The sequence below is a fragment of the Vicia villosa genome, linkage group LG3, assembly GCF_029867415.1.
Source record: "Vicia villosa cultivar HV-30 ecotype Madison, WI linkage group LG3, Vvil1.0, whole genome shotgun sequence".
Classification (NCBI taxonomy): Eukaryota; Viridiplantae; Streptophyta; class Magnoliopsida; order Fabales; family Fabaceae; genus Vicia; species Vicia villosa.
Window position 1 is genome coordinate 73,880,445 of NC_081182.1, and position 21,278 is coordinate 73,901,722.

Genomic DNA, 21,278 nt, shown 5'->3' on the forward strand with positions numbered 1-21,278 from the left:
AAGGCAGCATCATTAGGGTCGTGACATTTTTATCGAGGCAACACGGCTGAGGTATCCTCGAATTCGAGGGACATGGCTTATTCTGCAGAAAAACGAAGGCAACAGGCAACAGGCAACAAGGCAACAGAGAGGGTTACCCAAAAGGTGTGCGTGTGTGCAACAATCACGTGATTAATTCGATTAAATTATCTTACAATTAGTGAGGCTAATTCGATTTAAAGTTGCACTCCCTAAATTAATAACCACGCAGTTATAGAGTGATAATAATAATAATAAAGGGAAGGGGGGAATTGAAACCAGCGGAGGAAAGGGGGAATTGAAACCAGCGGGATAATAAATAAATAAGTCTGACATAAGTAATAATTAGGGTTTAGAGTTACCGACTATGCGAGGCTTTGGCATTTGGCAAACCTGAAAAGGCGGAAAAATGGCAAACAGAAATAGGGTGAGTGCATTATCGGTTCGGAGGCAAACATTATAACCCTAAAAATAAAGAACAATGAAATTTAAAAAATAAATAAAGTAAATAGTCACTTAGCTTCTAATTTGATCTGATATGGTTAGAGTCGGAGGAAACCTCGGAGGTAACCCTGAAAAGACAAGGCAGAACGAGAAGGTGAACGCAAGGCAAACCCTAACCAAAATCAATTAAAAGAATAAGATTAAATAAAGCAGCACACTTATCTTCGAGGTTTGTTGAAGGCGCGCACTCGAGGCGAATCATATGGCTAACCCTGAAAAGGCACAGAAGAAGAAGATTTTTAGTGCATGGCATGATCTTCGTAAACCCTGATTAGGGCACAAGTTGATCAAGGTTAATAAATAAAACCAATTAAATTAATTAATTTGAATAGAGAAAATAAAATCAGGCAAAAAAAACATTTTTTATTAATTTGGAGTTAAATGAAATAATTATGATTTTTTTTTTGAATAATTTTAACATGATTAATTAAATTAAGTAAATATGATTTAGAATTAAAAAATATAAATAAATAAATAAATAAAGAATATTAAAAGAAAATAAAAATAATCATTAGATATTAATAATAATAAAAAAAGGTTTAGAAATAAAGAATATAAAATTTTATTATATATAATAAAAATCAAATAATGAATATATATATAAATATGAATATATAAAAAAACATGGAGATTATGCAATTAAAATCAAAAAAAATTGGAACTTAGCTGGCTTGATCCTGTGTGACGCACGCGTGGGGACTATGGTGTACCTGCACGCTCATGTTCATTGGATCTGGAAGGAGAGTCATCTGACGGCTGGAGTGATGGGGACACATGATAACGCATGGACCAAGACGCGCTGGATCTGACGTCTCCACTACATCTGCGCGCGCCAAAAACAATTTGAAACCGGCCAATCGCGTGATGCCAGCGCGTCGTCTTCCCCACAGATTTTCTGCAATTCCCTTTTTACAGCGCATATTACCAAAGCGCTGTAAAAACTCCAAGCTTTTACACCTGCGAAAATAGCGAATCCTACCTAGGGCACAAATAAATCTTTCGCGGGGGTCCAGTCCAACTCGTCTTGACCTCGCGAATCTGTCCATGTCAATCACATGCCCTAATTTTACCTGTATTACAAACCCCTAATTTGGATCTTCGAACCCTAACATGGTGATACATTCATAATAGCATAATAACACGCCAAATTCTCCAGAAACGATCAATACACAATATTAAACACGAATACATGAATTAAAATTGATGATGATGCATGAGTAATGCTAATCGAGTAAATTTTGAATGATGCAAACCGTGGCTTTGAGAGGTTGATTCTGAGAGTAACGATCGCGTTCAATGATCCAAACACCTCCAGTTACCTTCAAGGAATGTATTGCAATGCTTTGGAACCTCTGAATTAGCCTCAAACTCCAAAACCGAATCTCACTTTTCTTGAGATTTTATGAACTCGAATTAGGGTTCTTTGAGGCTGCCAAAACATGTCCTTGTGATCTGAATTGTTTGTGTATATATACTAGAAGGAGTTAGGTCAACAATTATAGAAGGAATCTAATTGAATCAAAGATTGCCATTAGAGAAAATTTGATTGAGAATTTTGTTCAAGAAGCTTCCAAATTTGGTTCTAATCTCAATCTTTCCTCTTCACACTTATTTTGCACGAAAATATATATATAATGGAGCATGATTGTGATTTGGATTTGATTGAAAACAAATTCTTTTCAAATCTTTTTAATTTTCATTAATTTTATTGAATTTTAAGTGAATAAAATTCCTATAAAATTAATTAAAATCACATAAATTCGTGGCAAATGATTTATGGGTTCTAGATGGATTGTGGATCAAGATTGACTCAAAGTTACTTAGGCCCACTTGTAAATTTTTTGAATTCCTTCACATTTTTCCCTAACTTTGACAAGGTCTATCTTCCTTATTTTTTGAGGCTATGGAGGTGTTCTAGGACATTTTGGAAACCTTGGAGAGTCCTCTAACAAATGTCTTTGGTCCCGTATCAAAATCATTTTCCATTCTCATTTTATGACTTTTTTGAAAAAAAATGTCTTTTTGTTGACTTTTGAAAAGGACCTGTAATGTATGAGGCCATAATTCTTAAACCATTGACCTATGAGCTTTGATTCTGTGTACCATTGGATAGAGGAGTGAATTCCCTTCAAAATGAGCTTTGGTGGGAATTTTTCTGATGAAGTATGAATTTTTGGTGAATTTTCAAAGTTTGGTTGACTTTTTCAGTTCATGCCCAAAATAGTAACTCTTGACTTTTGACTTTTCTGATCTTTTCCTGCATCATCATGATCAATCCTTGATCAAATGATGACTTTAGGGTTATGAGGATGTTGTTGACCAGGTATCTGGAACTTTTGACTGTATTTTGGCTTGAAATGACTATTTTGCCCTTGAGAGTCGACTGTTGACCTAGTCAGGATTTGAGGGACTAAATTTGCTCTGTTTGACTTGAAACTTTATATGGAGATACTTTGGGATGTTAGTGACCCTATGGAACCACCTTGGAGCCATTGATTCAATGATTTTCCTCTGAATTATTCAAACCCCTAGTTTAGAGTTTCTGTGTGGGAGACTGTGTTTTGGAATAGCATGGGCAAATTTTGGGGTATGACAGCTGCCCCTGTTCAATTATCTTAAACCTGAAGATGTAGAGTGGTCTGCATGCCAGTCGGTATCTGAAGGTAGAAGATGATTGAACATAAGAATACCAAGAAATTTGCCCTATTTGAAGTAGGGACTTTTGTCGGAGATGGGCTTGTGGATGCCATCTGGTAGTTGAAGTCTGAGATGATGTTGTTTGCGCGTTGATCGTGTCATTTACCGTTCGTAGTAAATGAATTAGATTCTTGGGAATTGATCGTGTCAGTACCGTTCGTGATACTTGAATTAGGTCTTTTGTCGTGTCAGTACCGTTCGTAGTAGCTGAATTAGACTGGGAAAGTCAGTGATCGTGTCTACACCGTTCGTAATGATAGAATTAGATCTCTGAGAGTTGATCGTGTCAGTACCGTTCGTAGTAACCGAATTAGATCTTAGAAGCAGTTGATCGTGTCCACACCGTTCGTGATGATGGAATTAGATCTCTGCAATTTGATCGTGTCAGTACCGTTCGTAGTAACTGAATTAGATCTTGGAGAGATAATCGTGTCTACATCGTTCGTGATGATAGAATTAGATTCTCTTGTCGTGTCAGCACCGTTCGTAGTAACTGAATTAGACTTAGTTGGTCATTGATCGTGTCTACACCGTTCGTGATGATAGAATTAGATCTCTGAGCGTTGACCGTGTCAGTACCGTTCGTAGTAACTGAATTAGATCTTTTGTCGTGTCAGTACTGTTCGTAGTAGCTGAATTAGACTTTGAAAGTGATCGTGTCATTACCGTTCGTGGTAAATGAATTAGATCTTTGAGCGTTGATCGTGTCAGTACCATTCGTAGTAGCTGAATTAGATCTTGGCAAGTTGGAGATTTCGTTTATTTGTTGGTACCTGTATTCTGAAAAAGGTAAGGTTAATCTTTATGCAATGTCATGATGCATGGGTTATGTAATGAATCCCTCAAAATAAATGAGAGCTTTTGCATGTTATGTATGAGTTCATTATGAGGTAATGTATGCAGTGTATGAACATGTTTATGACATATGATATGTGAATATGATTTATGTTGTCTTTGATTAAGAAAGTAGATCTTTATGTCCTTGTAATTGTACTGTCTGATCTTGTCTTGAAGATGCTCAGCTGGGAATTTATGATTTCTGCTTGGAGATGGTCAGTGACTTGATGTTCCCTGATTGGTGATAAAGATATTGATAAATCATGTTGGAGGAGAGCGACAGTGTTGAAGATGTAAACTCTGTTGGGCAGCCATGTCTTTATCGGGGGCGTTTGAAGATATCTTCTTAATGATTACTCTTGTGGGGGATATGATCTTGTGAACCCGGCTTTGTGGGGAGACATGGGTGAAAGTTGCCCCCAGTATTATAGTAACTACTACTTGATTTAGGACACGTCACTTAAAATGTCAAACGGGACTTGTATAGATTTGCCCCAGTTAGCAGGAACTTTGGAAAGATTCACCTTGCGAGGACTTTATAAGATGTGCACTTTAGGAGACATGCCCCTAGTAATCATATGCCCAATATGGTGTCCTATGTTGGTTGAGAAGTAGCTTCAGATCTTCTTGGATGCGTGCCCCTGATTATTTTGGCATCCTTGAGAGATTCTCGGAATCTTGTCTTGATTGCCCCAGATTGTTTGGACAAATAGTTTGAAACCCACTTGAGGTGTATGCCTTTGATTGTTTGGCTTTTGAGAGATTCTTATAATCTTGACTGGGTTGCCCCAGATTGATTGGGCAAAGCATGCCATGCCCCTTGTATACGTACGAGACATTGCTTCTCGGAGTAATCTTGTCTGTTGGGATAACTTTTAGTCATTAGTTGTGCCATGTGCAAGTTCTTTCTGATGCTAGCTTTTGAAATTATGTAGCAGAATATGTTTAATAATGAATTCATGAGATGCAATGCATACGTTTGTCTTGAGTTTTTGAAAAACATTAAAGCAAGAGATGTAAAAGTGTGATGTTTGTAAAAACATGATATTTGTAACAATGTGATGTTTGTAAAAATGAAATATCCACTCAGCATTTTTGGTAAACCTTAAGTGAGTCAGGATACCTTTTTGGCGGCAGTATGCTTTCGAACTAACCATGCTTCAGTTAGGGCTTCCGAGGGTTGTAACGTGGCTTGGTTCACGGTTTAAGAAACAAAGGATAAAGGCTCAAAATTTATTTATACCCATCCCATTCTTCATGATGTTCTTCAGTCCTAAGCTCAGTTAATTCAACTTATGCATTCAGGTTCCAAGAGACTTTCAGATTCGCACCTTTGATCATGATGATGGTTCACAAGCAAAGAGAACCTTTGAGATGGCAGTCACTTCTTCCTTTTGGTAGTCACAACATTGTGTTATTCAGGAATTTATTGACTTCTCTTTTTTCATCATTTTTTTTTCTAACTTTTGCCTGAATTGTCTTTTTTGAGCTTACAGTCAGCGGGATGCCTTGATTTTGCCTAAGTCGTTTTTGATTTTTGACTTAGCAGGCTTTTCTTTGTATATATATTTTTCATTTTTTTTTTTTTTGAAAGATATTGACTGCCTTGTTTGATGATTGATGAACCGTCATTGGCTTTTGATTGACATCTCCAACACTTCTTTGATGTGTACGGATGAACGCTTGTGATTGAAACCTTTGTTGAAAGGTGTACAGAGTGATTCTCTTAAAATAGAATGCACAGCCAAATAACTGAGAACTACCCTGCCCCAGGTTAAAAATGCGGGTGTTTCGTACAAAAAGAAACTTCTACTCCTTAGGCTCAAAGGGGTTGACGAGGGATTAACATCCTTATATCTCCATTTTTTAGGGATTTGAACAAATGCCTGTACATCGTCAACACGGTCTGTTCGAAAGCATAGTGTATGAAATTGTGGTATCGTTTTCGTCATTCTCCCTCAAAAGGCTTACAGCTTTAGTTGAGTATCATAAAGAATATGCAAAGTAAAGATGCAGTTTAGATGAGTGATAGCGAAATAATTTATTCAAGACAAATATATGCAATGCACTGATGATGATTATTAAAACAAATAATGTCTATCATAATTTGAATGTTTAAACAAACAGAATAGAAATTGCAAATGAAAGTAAAACTAATGATCTAAAGTTCATCCACTATGACATTAATCAGTCTTGTAGTGATTGTGCCTGGGAGCAGGGATCACTATAGGAGTCTGGGGATGAGGAAATTCAATTTCACTAGCATCGATCATGTCTTGAATCTTGTTCTTCAATGGCCAACAATCATTTGTATCATGTCCAGGGCTATTGGAGTGGTATGCGCACCTCGCATTGGGCTTATAGTTGGGAGCGGAAGTGTTGGGCTTTACAGGAGGACCCCTCACAGTGATCAAGTTTTTTCTCAACAAATGTTGTAATGCCTGAGCCAGTGACATGTTGATCTTTGTAAACTGGCGTTTAGATGTATTCGACTTGCGTCTTTGTTGCGGAGCTAATGTAGAGGTCAGAATTGTCCCCACAAATTGGTTGGGTTCATTGTGATCTTTCTGGTCGTACACAACGTGAGGTTCCTCAGGAGACTGGCAGTTAATGATTTTGTCATCGATTAAGTCTTGGATCTTATTCTTCAGTGTCCAACAGTTATTAGTGTCATGTCCAGGACTATCAGAGTGATATGCACACCTTGCATTAGGATTATAACGAGCAGAGGAAGTACTAGGATTCCTCGGAGGGTCCTTCAAAGTGATTAGCCCTTTCTTCAGCAATTGTTGCAACGCTTCGGCCAGAGTCATATTGATCTTTGCGAATTGGCGCTTGGGTGTATCTGACTTGTGTCCTTGTTGTGGAACTGGTGTAAAGGTCAGAATTGTCCCCACAGATTGGTTGGGTTCATTGCGACCTTTCCGATTGTACCCAGCATTAGCCATGTGAGGTTCCTCAGGTGAGTGGAAGTCAATGGTCTTGTCATCAATGAGGTCTTGGATCTTGTGTTTCAACGGTCCACAATCCTCTGTATCATGACCAGGACTATTTGAATGGTAAGCACATCTCGCATGATACTTATACCCAGGAGTGGGGTTAGTAGGAAGTGAATATGGAGGCAATAGAGTTATCAAGTTCTGATTGAGCAGTTGTTGCAGAGCTTGAGATAGCGGCATGGGTAACGGAGTGAATGACCGCTTAGGCTTGGACTTCCATTTATCTTGCACACCTTGCCCCCTTTGTTGGTCCTTCTCCTTCTCGGACAGAAGTGCCTTTAATTCTTCTTGCCCCTTGGCCAAGTGAAAGATTATTTTCTGGAACTGGTTGTTCTGAGCTTGGAGATTCTTCACAGATTGTTCGAGATTCATCTTTGTTACTGAAATAAACAGCACAAAGATGAGGCATTTGTCTTTATGAAACCTGTGATGCGATGTTTATGAATGATATGATTATGCATATGCAATGTTTTCAAGGAATTGAAAGAATTTTAACTCGTGTTGAAACAAAAAAAAACATTATTTATTAATTAAATTGTAAGGTCATAACCCCAAAAGTTACATTAAGATAAAGAAATTAATAATAAATAAAGACACTAAATTCCAGGATTTTTGTCTTCCTGACGACGCCTCCTCTTTAGGACTCGGACTTCTTCCTTGTGTGCCTTGATCATTTCCTCTCTTTCTTGAACAAGCCTAGAAATTTCGTTTTCCCATGAATTAATCTGATCTGGAGAAACAAAATCTTCAATCTTCCATTTGCGGGAAAAGTAATCAAGTAAAGTCTCTTTCTCTTTGGCATCTTGTATTAACACCTCTTTTTCAGCTTCCACTTTTAGTAAGCGTCTCTCAAAGTCTTCCCTTTCCCTTTTCAGTCGGTTAACAGTTGCAACCAGGTCTTCATTTGGAGCAGGAATGTATGGCTCAAATGCAATTGGAGCAGCAGGAGGAGCTACCCTTGGAACTATGGGTGTATCAGATGGATAAGGCATCCCAAATTCCATAACTCGATCATAAACCCATTGGAAATATGGATCCCATGGCATGTAATTTCTCCTTCCTATATCCTTTGCGCCAACTTTCTTTACTCTCATCCAAGCTTTGATGAAAAGGTCTCTCTTCTTCTCTTTGTCGGAATCATAATGGAAATATTCTGCACTGAGATACAAAGAACGCGGTTTATCCTTCAAGGCAAAGCCAAACTGATGTCGAGCTAGAATGGGATTATAAGTTATTCCTCCACGAACACCAAGAAGAGGTATATTAGGGAAATCTCCACAACTATCAAATAGCAAGGTTCCCTCAAACTTCTTTTGGTACCATAGGATGTCGTCGAAAGAAAGCTTCATAATTCTTTGAGCCCAAGTTAATCCTTCTTCATTCTTTCTTACGGAGAGAGGTAAGTGCGAAATAAACCACTTATGTAATAGAGAAGCACATCCTAGGACACAACCTTTCCTTTTTGATGCTCGGAAATGAATAGAATGTAGCAAGTCACCAAGTAAAGTAGGAACCGGATTCTTGCTAAGGAATATATTGATAGCAGCCACATCAACAATTTTGTCATAATGGAAAAACAAAACTTGTCCATAAATTAAGAGAGACAACACAGCTTCCAAGGCATCCATACTTGAAGCTTTAGCAAGAATCTCCGCTTTTTCGTAGAGGAAATCAAGGGGTAATCCAGAATACTCTTTCTTACTAATCCAAACCTTCTCAATTTCTGATCTCGGCAAGTGCAGGGCAGCAGCAATGACTTCCAACTTAGGCTCTTCTTCTTTACCAGTATAAGGAATTTTATTAAGCACAGGGAGTCCAAGCAAGTAGGAGAATTCTTCCAAGGATGGTACTAACTGAAAATCTCTATAAGTGAAGCAATGTAGTAACGGATCATAGAATTGAACCATGGTGTTGAGAAGAACTTCATCCACATTAGTTCGTACCAAACTTATGAGTGTATTGAGAGAATCACTGAATTTGAGAGAACCAGAGATGTTGTCGCAGAAAATCTTCAATTGTGTTGGCACTTTCTTGAAATTGAGGAAGAACGGTTTACGGCCTTTTGTTTCCATATTCAAACAACCTACAAAACAACATACGGTTAAAAAACCTCCAATTCCTTGAAATGGGTTAGTCATGCCATGTATGAATGATGCATGTATGCATGATGCACATACACAGGTAAATCCACACAAATCACACAATTTTTGGATTAAGGCTTGCGTGGAGTTTGATCAGGTGTCCTTCCCAAAGGTATTTCTACGGATAAGGAAATTTCAGCAACGGGTTCTACCAAGTGACTCAGAATTGTCGACCCTCCTAAAGCACCCTCGAACATGATACATACATACCATGCAATGATACTTTGAGAAAGAGCCTATCTGAGCTGTAGTATCGGGTAGCGACTATGCTCTCAACATACATCAAGAGTAGTCCCCCCACTACGTTCCTAAAAGCCAGGATGGGTTAAAGGTAACTAACGGTCCTTGAGCTCCGACTCACCCACAGGTATCCACACGAACCTCCCTCATACAAGAGAAGCATGTAAACACCCATAGAGGCCTAACTCAAGCGTGAACTCTCATATTGACCAATCCCAAGCATACACAAGGGAGGTCGCCATGACTATGCCACTTCCTATCTTAGATGTACTTGAATCCGGGAATAGGATTCGTCCTTCAGTTAATTCCCAAAACGCCCCTGAAAAATAAAACAAACAGAGCAAACAATAGAAAACATTTAAAATGAATCCTAAACTTTTAAGGTAACCCCTCTTAATCGAAATTTTCCCCAGCAGAGTCGCCAGTTCTGTAATACGGTGAACTGACTTTTATAATCGAAATGTTGCGGATAGCAAGAGTCGCCACCGACTTTTATTTTATCCAAATTTAATTAGAAAGGCTAAAAGAACAGGAAAAACCTTTTAAATAAAATAGGGTTCGGGGGGTAATTATGCAAAGGGAAGGTGTAAGGCACCCTTTGCATCCATGGTTATCCATGGGCTCTTAACTTGATTTGCTCTTTTTGTTTCAGAAAGGTAGAAGAAGAAGATATGGACTTTAGCTCGTAAATGAGCGTAGCCATATTGAAGAATTTTGAGAAAGAATATTTGAAAATATTTAGAGCAAGGCAAAGCAATTTAAGAGCAATTTACCTTATATTTGAGAAATCTGTTCTTTCAGCCTTTCAGAGCGAAAGGGTCTATCCTTGCCATAAGAGGGCAGGAAGCCTTTCATTTGGAGGTTTAAGGGTCATCGAAATATCCTTTGCCATAAGACTGTCCCATGCCATAGAAGGGCAGGTAGTCTAAGGCAAGGATCAGAATAAGCCTTTTCGTAGGCAGCCAGAAGATACCTCAGCCTTTTCCGTAGGCAACATCCGAGGGTCGAGGTCATTTGTGTATCGAAGGCAGCATCATTAGGGTCGTGACCTTTTTATCGAGGCAACACGGCTGAGGTATCCTCGAATTCGAGGGACATGGCTTATTCTGCAGAAAAACGAAGGCAACAGGCAACGGGCAACAGGCAACAGGCAACAGAGAGGGTTACCCAAAAGCGTGCGTGTGTGCACCAATCATGTGATTCAATTCAGATTATATTATCTTGTGTTTAGTTATTCTAATTAATTTAGAGTTGCACTCCCTATTTTACTAACCACGCAGTACATAATAATATAAAGCAGTAAAGGGGGCGGGAAATCGTAACCAGTGGATCCCTTATCAGGGTTTGATACAAGTAATAATAAAAGAAAAATAAAAGGGGTAAAATTTTAGGGTTACCAAACTCGTAGCTTTGGCAATCCACAAACCCTGAAAGAAAGAAAATAAAAAAAAACTGGGTGAGTGTATGGCTAATCCGAAGGTACTCAGGATTAATAAAAATAAAAGAAAAAAAAAAAAAAAAAAATCAGTGTATGGCATGATCTTGTAAACCCTGATCAGGGTACGAATTTTAAATAAGAAAACACAAATGATTTAATTAATTATTGGTCTTGCGACCTAATTAATTAAATCGGGATCAAAAAATAATTTTCTATGAATTTTGGAGTTTAAATGAATTAAAATATGAATTAAATTAATTTTAATAACTATTATTAAATTTATTATTAATTGTAAAAAATAAAGGTGTAAATATTAAAAATAAATTTACAAACAAATAGTATAAATATTAAAAGTTTATTATATTTTTTGAAAACAAAATATGAATTAAAAGAAAAGAGAAAAGAGAAAAAAAATTAAAAGAACAAACATATATAGATATATTAATAAATAAACAATTTATATAATAAAAAAAAAGAAAAAATTGGAAAACTTAGCGTTTGAATCCAGTGTTGCGCGCTCAAGGAAGTCCATGGTAGATGCGCAGCCTCTGGAGCGTGGGATGAATCTGAGATTGTGCTGAACGGCCGAGATGATGAGGGACCATGCTATCACGTGTTTCTTAACACGCCAGATCCCTAGAGTTTGAAACTCCCCCGCGCGCGCAAACTAGCCAGTCTGGGGGAGACACGTAATCGTCTCCTTCCTTGGAAAATTGCAGGAAACGCTTTTACAGCGTTCTTCTTTTCGAAGCGCTATAAAAAGTCCATCCTTCCACACCTGAAAAATAGCGAATAACATCTAGGGAAACAAGAAATTTTTCGCGAGGGTCCAGTCCAACTCGTCTTGACCTCACGAATCTGTCCATGTCAATCACATGCCCTAATTTTACCTGTATTACAAACCCCTAATTTGGATCTTCGAACCCTAACATGGTGATACATTCATAATAGCATAATAACACGCCAAATTCTCCAGAAACGATCAATACACAATATTAAACACGAATACATGAATTAAAATTGATGATGATGCATGAGTAATGCTAATCGAGTAAATTTTGAATGATGCAAACCGTGGCTTTGAGAGGTTGATTCTGAGAGTAACGATCGCGTTCAATGATCCAAACACCTCCAGTTACCTTCAAGGAATGTATTGCAATGCTTTGGAACCTCTGAATTAGCCTCAAACTCCAAAACCGAATCTCACTTTTCTTGAGATTTTATGAACTCGAATTAGGGTTCTTTGAGGCTGCCAAAACATCTCCTTGTGATCTGAATTGTTTGTGTATATATACTAGAAGGAGTTAGGTCAACAATTATAGAAGGAATCTAATTGAATCAAAGATTGCCATTAGAGAAAATTTGATTGAGAATTTTGTTCAAGAAGCTTCCAAATTTGGTTCTAATCTCAATCTTTCCTCTTCACACTTATTTTGCACGAAAATATATATATAATGGAGCATGATTGTGATTTGGATTTGATTGAAAACAAATTCTTTTCAAATCTTTTTAATTTTCATTAATTTTATTGAATTTTAAGTGAATAAAATTCCTATAAAATTAATTAAAATCACATAAATTCGTGGCAAATGATTTATGGGTTCTAGATGGATTGTGGATCAAGATTGACTCAAAGTTACTTAGGCCCACTTGTAAATTTTTTTGAATTCCTTCACATTTTTCCCTCCAAAATAGCCTAACTTTGACAAGGTCTATCTTCCTCATTTTTTTGAGGTATTGAGGTGTTCTAGGGCATTTTGGAAACCTTGGAGAGTCCTTTATCCAATGCCTTTGGTCTCATATCAAAATCATTTTCCATTTTTATTTTATGGCCTTTTTAAAAAAATGTCTTTTTGTTGACTTTTGAAAAGGACCTGTAATGTCTGAGGCCATAATTCTTAAACCATTGACCTATGAGCTTTGATTCTTGTACCATTGGATAGAGGAGTGAATTCCCTTCAAAATGAGCTTTGGTGGGAATTTTTCTGATGAAGTATGAATTTTTGGTGAATTTTCAAAGTTTGGTTGACTTTTTCAGTTCATGCCAAAAATAGTAACTTTTGACTTTTGACTTTTCTGATTTTTCCTTGCATCATCATGATCAACCCTTGATCAAATGGTGATTTTAGGATTATGGGGATGTTGTTGACCAAATATCTTGAATTTTGACTGTATCTTGACTTGAAATGACTGTTTTGCCCTTGAGGATCGACTGTTGACCTAATCATGTTTTGAAGGACCAAACTTGTTCTGTTTGATTTGAAATTTTATATGGAGATACTTTGGGATATTAGGGACCTTATTGAACCACCTTGAGCCATTGATTCAGTGTTTTTCCCTTGAATTAGTCAAACCCTAGTTTAGAGTTTCTGTATAGGAGACTGTATTTTGGAGCTTTGTGTTTTGAATAGCATGGGCAAATTTTGGGGTATGACACTCTAGATGATGAAACATTCATCTCAACATGTTTCTTTATAACATAGTACATCTTGATCAACCTATTCTCTTTACCAAGATAATATATCCTATGTAACCTACTGCTGCTATATTTGTTTTACTAAAATTAATACCAATCCTAAAAATAAGAGAGCTATCATTCTCCCCCCTTTGGCAAATTTTGGCTAAAACAAATAAACAAAATACAACAACTCAGGAATACAAAAAACCTGCAAACAGCCGCATAACAGATTGGCTTGGCCGTAACGGATCCCTGATCGTTCTTCTCATATGGATCATATGTTGCAATGGAGCTTATTCAGAATGGAACAAAGAAGCCAATCCTCTTTCTTCTTCAGCCGAGACAATCTGTTACGGCCAAGCATCCTTTACTTTAGAGATAAGTTTGGTTCTCAATCCCAGAAGCATTCCTCTCAGGCTGAAGTAGCTCCCCCTTAATCTAGAAACCTTCCTCTCATGAGACCTCACTGTTACTCCTGGGTAACTCTGAACACAGGTCACAACTGTGTTCATAACTCAGATCACAAGACACAAAAGGAGATCGAACATCCTTTTTGACATCTTTGTAAGTTTCCCATCTATTTGTACCAAAACCCAAAAACCCCTACATGACTCCTGTAGGAAACCACCAATACTTTTCTCCCCATTTTTGGCCAAAAATTAACAACACAATACCTCAGAGGATCAGATCCAAAAATGTACCCATCCACACTCAGATGAAAGCAACAAAAAAACAACAAAAGGATAGCTACCTCACATTGCACAAGGTGGAGAAAATGCCTTCTTTAAATAGCCTAGAATAGCTCTTAGGTAATAACGGTATTGGTCAAAGAGAACATTATTAGAGAAGATAACAACACAATTCAAGATGCACCGCCCAAATCCGTTTTGAACGTCTTGAATGCCATTTGACTCACTCTCCTGAACGCATAATCCAATGAATGCGCGTGCAAAACATGTTTCATATTTCCTTCTGACGTGTACTTGAATATGTTGTCCATATTGCTTTCTTGATGTACACAATGGAAACATGTTTTGTATGATGTCCTGACATTCGGTCAAACATTGTAGGCTATCTTCACATAGTCTTCCATATTCTCATTATAGCATCTGATACTCATTAGATATATATGCACAGTCCTTTGTATACTCTAGACTTAATCATTTTTATCTTTACTCCCAAGACTATGTCCAGCTGCTTAATGTCTTAATAGGTTATGCAAAATAACTTCATAAAACAACTTCACAAGCTTTAAGTAGATCTATACCATTGCCCTAGCTAACCATGAAAAAGTATTTTACTCCTCCTGTCATGGATAACCATTTCCTCTGTCAATCACCACTTGAACACCAGATGAAGGCACACGAAAGACTCCAGACACTTAGTGAAGATTTGCAGCTTCTCATTCTTGTTGAACACCTTGACACACCGTAGAGTCAATCATGAGTCAGACATTCTCACTCCTTGAGGGCACAACAATCTTCTGACTTCTGTACTTCAATAAGGACATATTTTAATAATTTCATCCCAAGTCATGATTCCAAGATATCATGCACTCTACTCTAAACATCTCAGTTTGCTTGACAGCTTTACTGAAGTCCAAGTAACCCAATGACTCCTTAGGATTACTTGTTATAAAAGAAACCACCTCAAAGTTTATATAAGATCATATTATCTGACCATATTCCCCTGTCCTCCCATTCACTAGCAAAGTCTTCAATACAATTGTTCTGCATTTTCTGAGCGCACTATAGTAGACATTCAGACCCTTATCAATAGAATGCCTCTTTTGACAATTCATCTAGCCCCAAGCATCTTTCCAAGACATTCAACACAAATGATATTCCAACATTATTTAGGATATCGGCTCCTTATCACTGAATTTAATCATTTGGTTCTTGAGTCGTCATCCAAAGAACTCACAATATAAAGAAGTCCTTCAATAAGCTCTTAAAACACGCCTTCTACAGCTTATTCAAGTTATCACATACACTTGAATACTATGGAGAGAAATAAACTCTCACACACTTTTTGAAGCAAGGAGTTCAGAAAGCAAATTTACATCCACCCATCAGATAAGTACCCATCTCCCGACAAGGACTTTACCATCAGTCACATGCATATCTTCAACATATCAGACTAATACCCAGCTCCCGACAAGGTATTTTGTCATTAGAGGAGAATTTCCTAATACCACACAAACGATGATGTTTCCCTTCCATAACGGTTAGCACAATTGGTCCGACTTCCTCCTTATGTATGCCACTAGTACACTAGGATTCATAATCATGCCAAAAAGTCATGCTACACATCACTCCAGCAACTGAACACACCACGCTAGATTAGGCCAATGACTTGTCTTCATACTCCACTATGAACTTTAGAACAACTTCCTTTCTTGTGGGGTCAACTCCTTGAGAAGATGTTTCAACATTAATTCAGACATCAATCTTGAACACATGGATTTTACTATTCCCTATGGTGTTGGAGATAACACACATAATAACCCATACACGTCTTTTAAGGTGAACAAAAGAAATCCATACAACAGTTGTTCAACCTTCACGAGTCACGGCCAGACCATAGGGATATGAAGTAAGTTGCATATTACATACCTCAAGAAGTTTCTTCTTAACATCATAATTCCCAGTCCTCCTATTTGAACTTAAAAAGGATATTCCCTACAACAACCAGGGTATTTACTAATCACAATATTCCAAACAGATTGTCCAAGATGAGTCTCCTTTCCTCAAAGACTTCAAGGCACAAGGACATCTTAAGACCCATGATCTTTTGGTCCTTAACTGGGATTTTCAACTCAATCTTGTGAAATGCTCATCCTAGGTGATTGAGATGAAACTTCAATAACCTGCCAATTAACCACTTAGGTTGATATATCTTCATGGCTCACAGCCCCTTAAAGTGTCTCTTTCACTACACTAGAACAAGAGTTCCATGTTCTCATTGACTTGATAGGTGATCTCAAGTTTGCGTAAATAACCTCCATCCTGTTTAAGAGACATGCCAGTCAAGCATATTGAGAAAAATAAATTCTCAATTACACTGATATCAAGAAATTATCTCTAACATCTCTTCAAGAATCTTTCAACTTCAGATCAGGAATTCTTCTTCACCAACTGCTAGGAATACCTTAAGAATCAATTATCCTCCCTTTTAATAGCAGTATAGATTGTGATCAGTGTATACTCACACAGATCCTCTCTGTTCCAACTCCATCAGAACTTGTTCTGATTGATTAAGATCACACACTGGTTACTTTAATCTTCCAGATGATAGAGATACTGTCTTTGACACATGAACTTTTCTTCCATATGTAAGAACCTTGGCTGAAATAATATCTGATAGAGCTCAGTCTTTGCACTCCTACTTTCCTAGATCATAAATAAACTAAACCAAGAAGTAGTCAATAGATTGATCATCATTCAACCAGCCCACCTATCTAAGACATGTTTTCTGGATAAACATCTTAGATATCACCCATATGCCTCCTCTTTCAAATCAAGAGTAGGTTCCAAACATAAGTGTCCATTACACATTTGTTTAGCACCCAGAGCATCTATAAAGTAAGAGGGATCTACATATCTGCTGACATGATGTCCCAACATCTGATCGAACATCATTTCCTTTCTCATGGAGCACAAAGTTGAGCTTGGTTCTGAAGCTATTACATTGATCATCTTTTCCCCAATTTCTCATCCCTATGGGGAAAAAGTCACATGACAGAGATTCCACAACCAGAGGTGTAGCAGAACAAAATATGTAGGACTAGTGGAGTATGTACACATCACTATTGAGAGATACAATACTTTCACCCAATCAGATGAATGATACAACATTATACCTGACATCCTTGCATGATCCAACAATCTTCAGACCTTCTACAGGAACCAAAAGCTTCTTTCCCTTGGTTGGAAAACTAATACCAACCTTCTGATCTCTGCTTACCTAAAGTCCTCCAAAGCAGGTAGCGGAACTCATTCAAGAACACAAGTTCTTTAGAGACTCTTGGGTGTACCTTAGCATCTTATGCACTTAGGCATTCCACTCCTGTTGACCTTGATTCAATCATTGGTTTGTCAATGCAATGTCCTTCGCACAGGAACCAACCACCTTGTTGTGGAGAAAAAAATATTCTCCCAGCTTTTCTCAAACAAGTTTTGACATCTTGTCTGAGACATATGTCCCCGTAGACACACAAGGTTACACCATGGAGAAGATTCTCTACCGAGGACACGTCTCCATCTGGCCCGAGGACAGCATGCCTTCGTTGCCTTCAACTAGATCTACATCTCTGCCAACAATAAGACATCCAACCCTGCTCCCCTATCGTGGACAAACGACCCTCTACTCGAACAGGCACCTTTTCCGCCCAGAAGTACATCTCTTCTCGGTCAACAAATAGTTTCGGGAAGCCTCCCAGGATTTCTAAATATTCTCATAGAATCCTGGCAGTCACGCTTTTTAGGCCTAGATCCTCGATCCAGCCCAATACATGGACCAATGGTCAAGCGCTAGGGGCAATATAAAAACCCTCTCATTTGAGAGGGCAAGGTAACACATTTTGAAAACCCTAAAACATTAAAACATATATGTGGTCCTACTTGCTTGATTATCGGAGTGCCTTGCAGATACACCCCCTCCTCTTCATCACCAACATTATGCTCAGAGATGTTGGCCCACCTTCTGGTTCTAATCAACTGGTAAGCTCAGTATCATATTGTTGTTTTCTACCTTCAGCTATGAGTCGGTAGTGTTACTTGTTGTATCAGTATCTTTTGCTGCTTATCCATATAGGATTCCGTTGAGGGATATCTTGTCCTCCCTCTTATTCCCTGACTATGTTGTAGGTATGTCCCTAGCATGGCCTCTTTTGATTTTTCTTTTCTCCCTAGCAAGTCGTGTCTCCCTGTCGGACTCCCTCCAATTCTTTCTCCAACAGAAATAGTGTTGTGGTTATTCCCACGGTGTCCGTCTCCCGCGGCGCATTCCTCGTGGAGTCCGACCATTTTGCATTCATATCATAAGCATTTTTTGGCATCTTAGGTCCAAAAATAGGTTGTCTGCATTTAAGACTCTTTTATCACTTTGATGCAAAGATTTCACTTTTCATATCTCCGGATAGAAGAAAGTTAAATAGGGGCAGCTGTCATACCCCAATTTTTACCCCTAAGATCCCACCTATCATTCATATGCATTTGTACAAGATCACAAGCATGCTTCTCTCTTTTCCCCTTAGGCTTTGGGTCAACCTCTTGAGGGAGATCACCAAGCACCCTTGTGTTTCTTTTTGCACCTTCATTTTATTATGTCTATCATCTAATTTTCACTAACCATACTTTAGAATGCAAAAATATGTTGGCTTGTTATTTTCCTTTTCTCATATTGTGCAAGGTATGATTAACAATCAAGTCAAAAGAGTGTCTATTACTCAAGAGGATCGTATTTCATGTTCAAAGATGTTCAAAGGCTCAAAATAACTTGGGTTATGGTTTAAGTTTTCCCAAAGATCAAGTGTGGTTTCCAAATTAGGGTTGTGATATCTCAAGTCAAAGAATGGTCAACCATTGGTTCACAAAAGCTTCAATTTCAAGGAATGACCTCTAATCTTAGGTCATATTCTTTTCAAGCCTCATTTAGCATCATATGATCAAAAGTAGTTCAAGTTTGTTGTTTGGTTTTAAAGTCATCTCAAGATAGGATCATGTGTTTATTTTCATGTCTTTTTCATCAAGTTTCTCAAGCAATTCTCCAAGTATCAAAGAGAAACCAAGGATCATTCATGTGAAGTTCATATGATCATCATTATGCCTTGGATTTCAAGAAAAAGTCAAAAGTTACCAGATGGTACAAGTTCGTTTGACCTAAAAACAAGTATGGCACACCATTTGGTCAAAAGGGCATAACTTTCTCAATTTTCAACATTTATGGGCGTTTATTTTTGCCAAATGTCTCTCTTGTAGTCCTTTACTGTAACACCCATAATTTAATTAATTATTAAATTAAATTATTTTCGAGTAATTGCAGTGGATTGTGGTGATTAAGTTGCTAAGTCGATTAGTTAAGTTGATTAGTCGGTCAATTACTAATAGTATTATCTAGTATTATTAATATTAGAAATAATATTAATGCAAATATTAGTATTATAAGAGATTAATTGTGTGGGCTTATTGAATAGGTAGAAGTAGTAAAAATGAGGTGTAGTGATGAAGCCCAATAAGAGTAAATAGAATAACAGAGTATTATTATTATTATGTTAGTTAATTAGAATATAAAACAAATAGAAGTAGCAATAGGAAATTAGGTCTCTATTAGAAAAGAAAAACAAAGAGGAATAAGGGTTTGAAGAGAGAGATACGTAGAAGTTGCAAAAAGGGGCAAAAGCTAGGAATCGATCAGAGAAAATTATAGAGCGGTCTCCAATCCAAGGTAAGGGTGGGGTTCTGACTCTATAATAGGGTATATGATGAATATTATGTGAGACTGGGTGTGTAAAATTGCTTCTGTTTGTGTGTTTGATTGTTGTGATTAATTTCAAAAATTAATTATTGTCGATGACTTAGTTGCTGAACATTGAATGTGTTGATGTGGTGAAAATGTTGTGTTGCTTTGATTGTAAATAATTGTTGTTTTCTGGAAGATTATTTTACTGCCAAGAATTTTTATAAACCTTGGTTGTTCTATTGTTGCTGGGAATAAATAGGAGAAATAATGTTGGAAGGAGAAAGTGAGTCGATGGAGTCTGTGTGTAATTAGCAGAGAAAAGAAAAAAAATAAGGACACAGGGGGCGCCCACCCCCTAGAAGAAGAATAAGGGGCGCCCACCCCATGCACAGTAAGGGAGCATATTCTCCCTGGGTAATTAAGGGAGAGGAGCGGTCTCCCCTATGTTGTAGTGGGGACCACCAATTTTGTGGTACTTTCAGTTAATTTACATAATTCATCTTCTAATTAAGTATGGAAATAACTTAGTAATGTTGGAAGCATATTAATGATAATTAAGGAAATAATGACTAGTTGGTTGAATGTTTCATTAACAATAGAAATTAATTAATTCAGTAGTTAATATTGGAAGTTAGTAAGTAGACAACAGAAAGTAAATAATAGTATATTTAGTAGCGGTAGTAAGTAGCAATTGTTGGAATATTAGCAGAAAAACAATAAGCAGAATTATTGGTAACAGAGGATAAAGAATAGTAGCAGATTCTAACTGTAAGTCTCAGTAGTAAGTGAATTAGCAGAACATTAATAGCAGCAACAACATGGAATTCTAGTAGTAGTACATAGCAGAAATATTAGTAGTTAATTATCAGAGGCGTAGTAATAACCATTAGCACGAATTAGAAATAATAGAATTTGTAAACGATAATTATTTGGCCGGTATAGTCGAATTGTCCGAATATTTACAGAACATTTGTAGTGTATTTTGGTTGACTCGGTGTGTTGTATATACTGCCAAAAAATGTGAAAATTTTCGTTGATGTTGAATTGTCTCTGATTATTGGCAAATATTAAGTTGTAGGCCCATGGCCAGTGGCGATTTGTTGATGTGTTGCTTCTGAATTATATTTGTTGTTATGTTGTTATTTATAATCATTGTTGTTGTTATTATGTTGTGCGGTTGTTGTTGTAATGATGCTATGACGAAGATGAAATAGTTATAATGATAAACCTGCGACGATGTGATGGCCTGGATTGGCAAACTGCAATGAAGGCTTATGCCTTGTTTTAAAGTTGAAGGTTTATGCCTTGTTGACGCCTCTATTAACCGGCAGTTTCTAAGTTGGGAGTTCTGCTCCGTTATTAAGTTGAGAGTTTTGCTCCAATGATATCACATGCATGTGCATTGTACGAGTCACATTTTGAGTTGCATTCTGAGTTGTTGTGATGATAAATTAGCCGTTATATTATGTTGATGATTTGTGGTG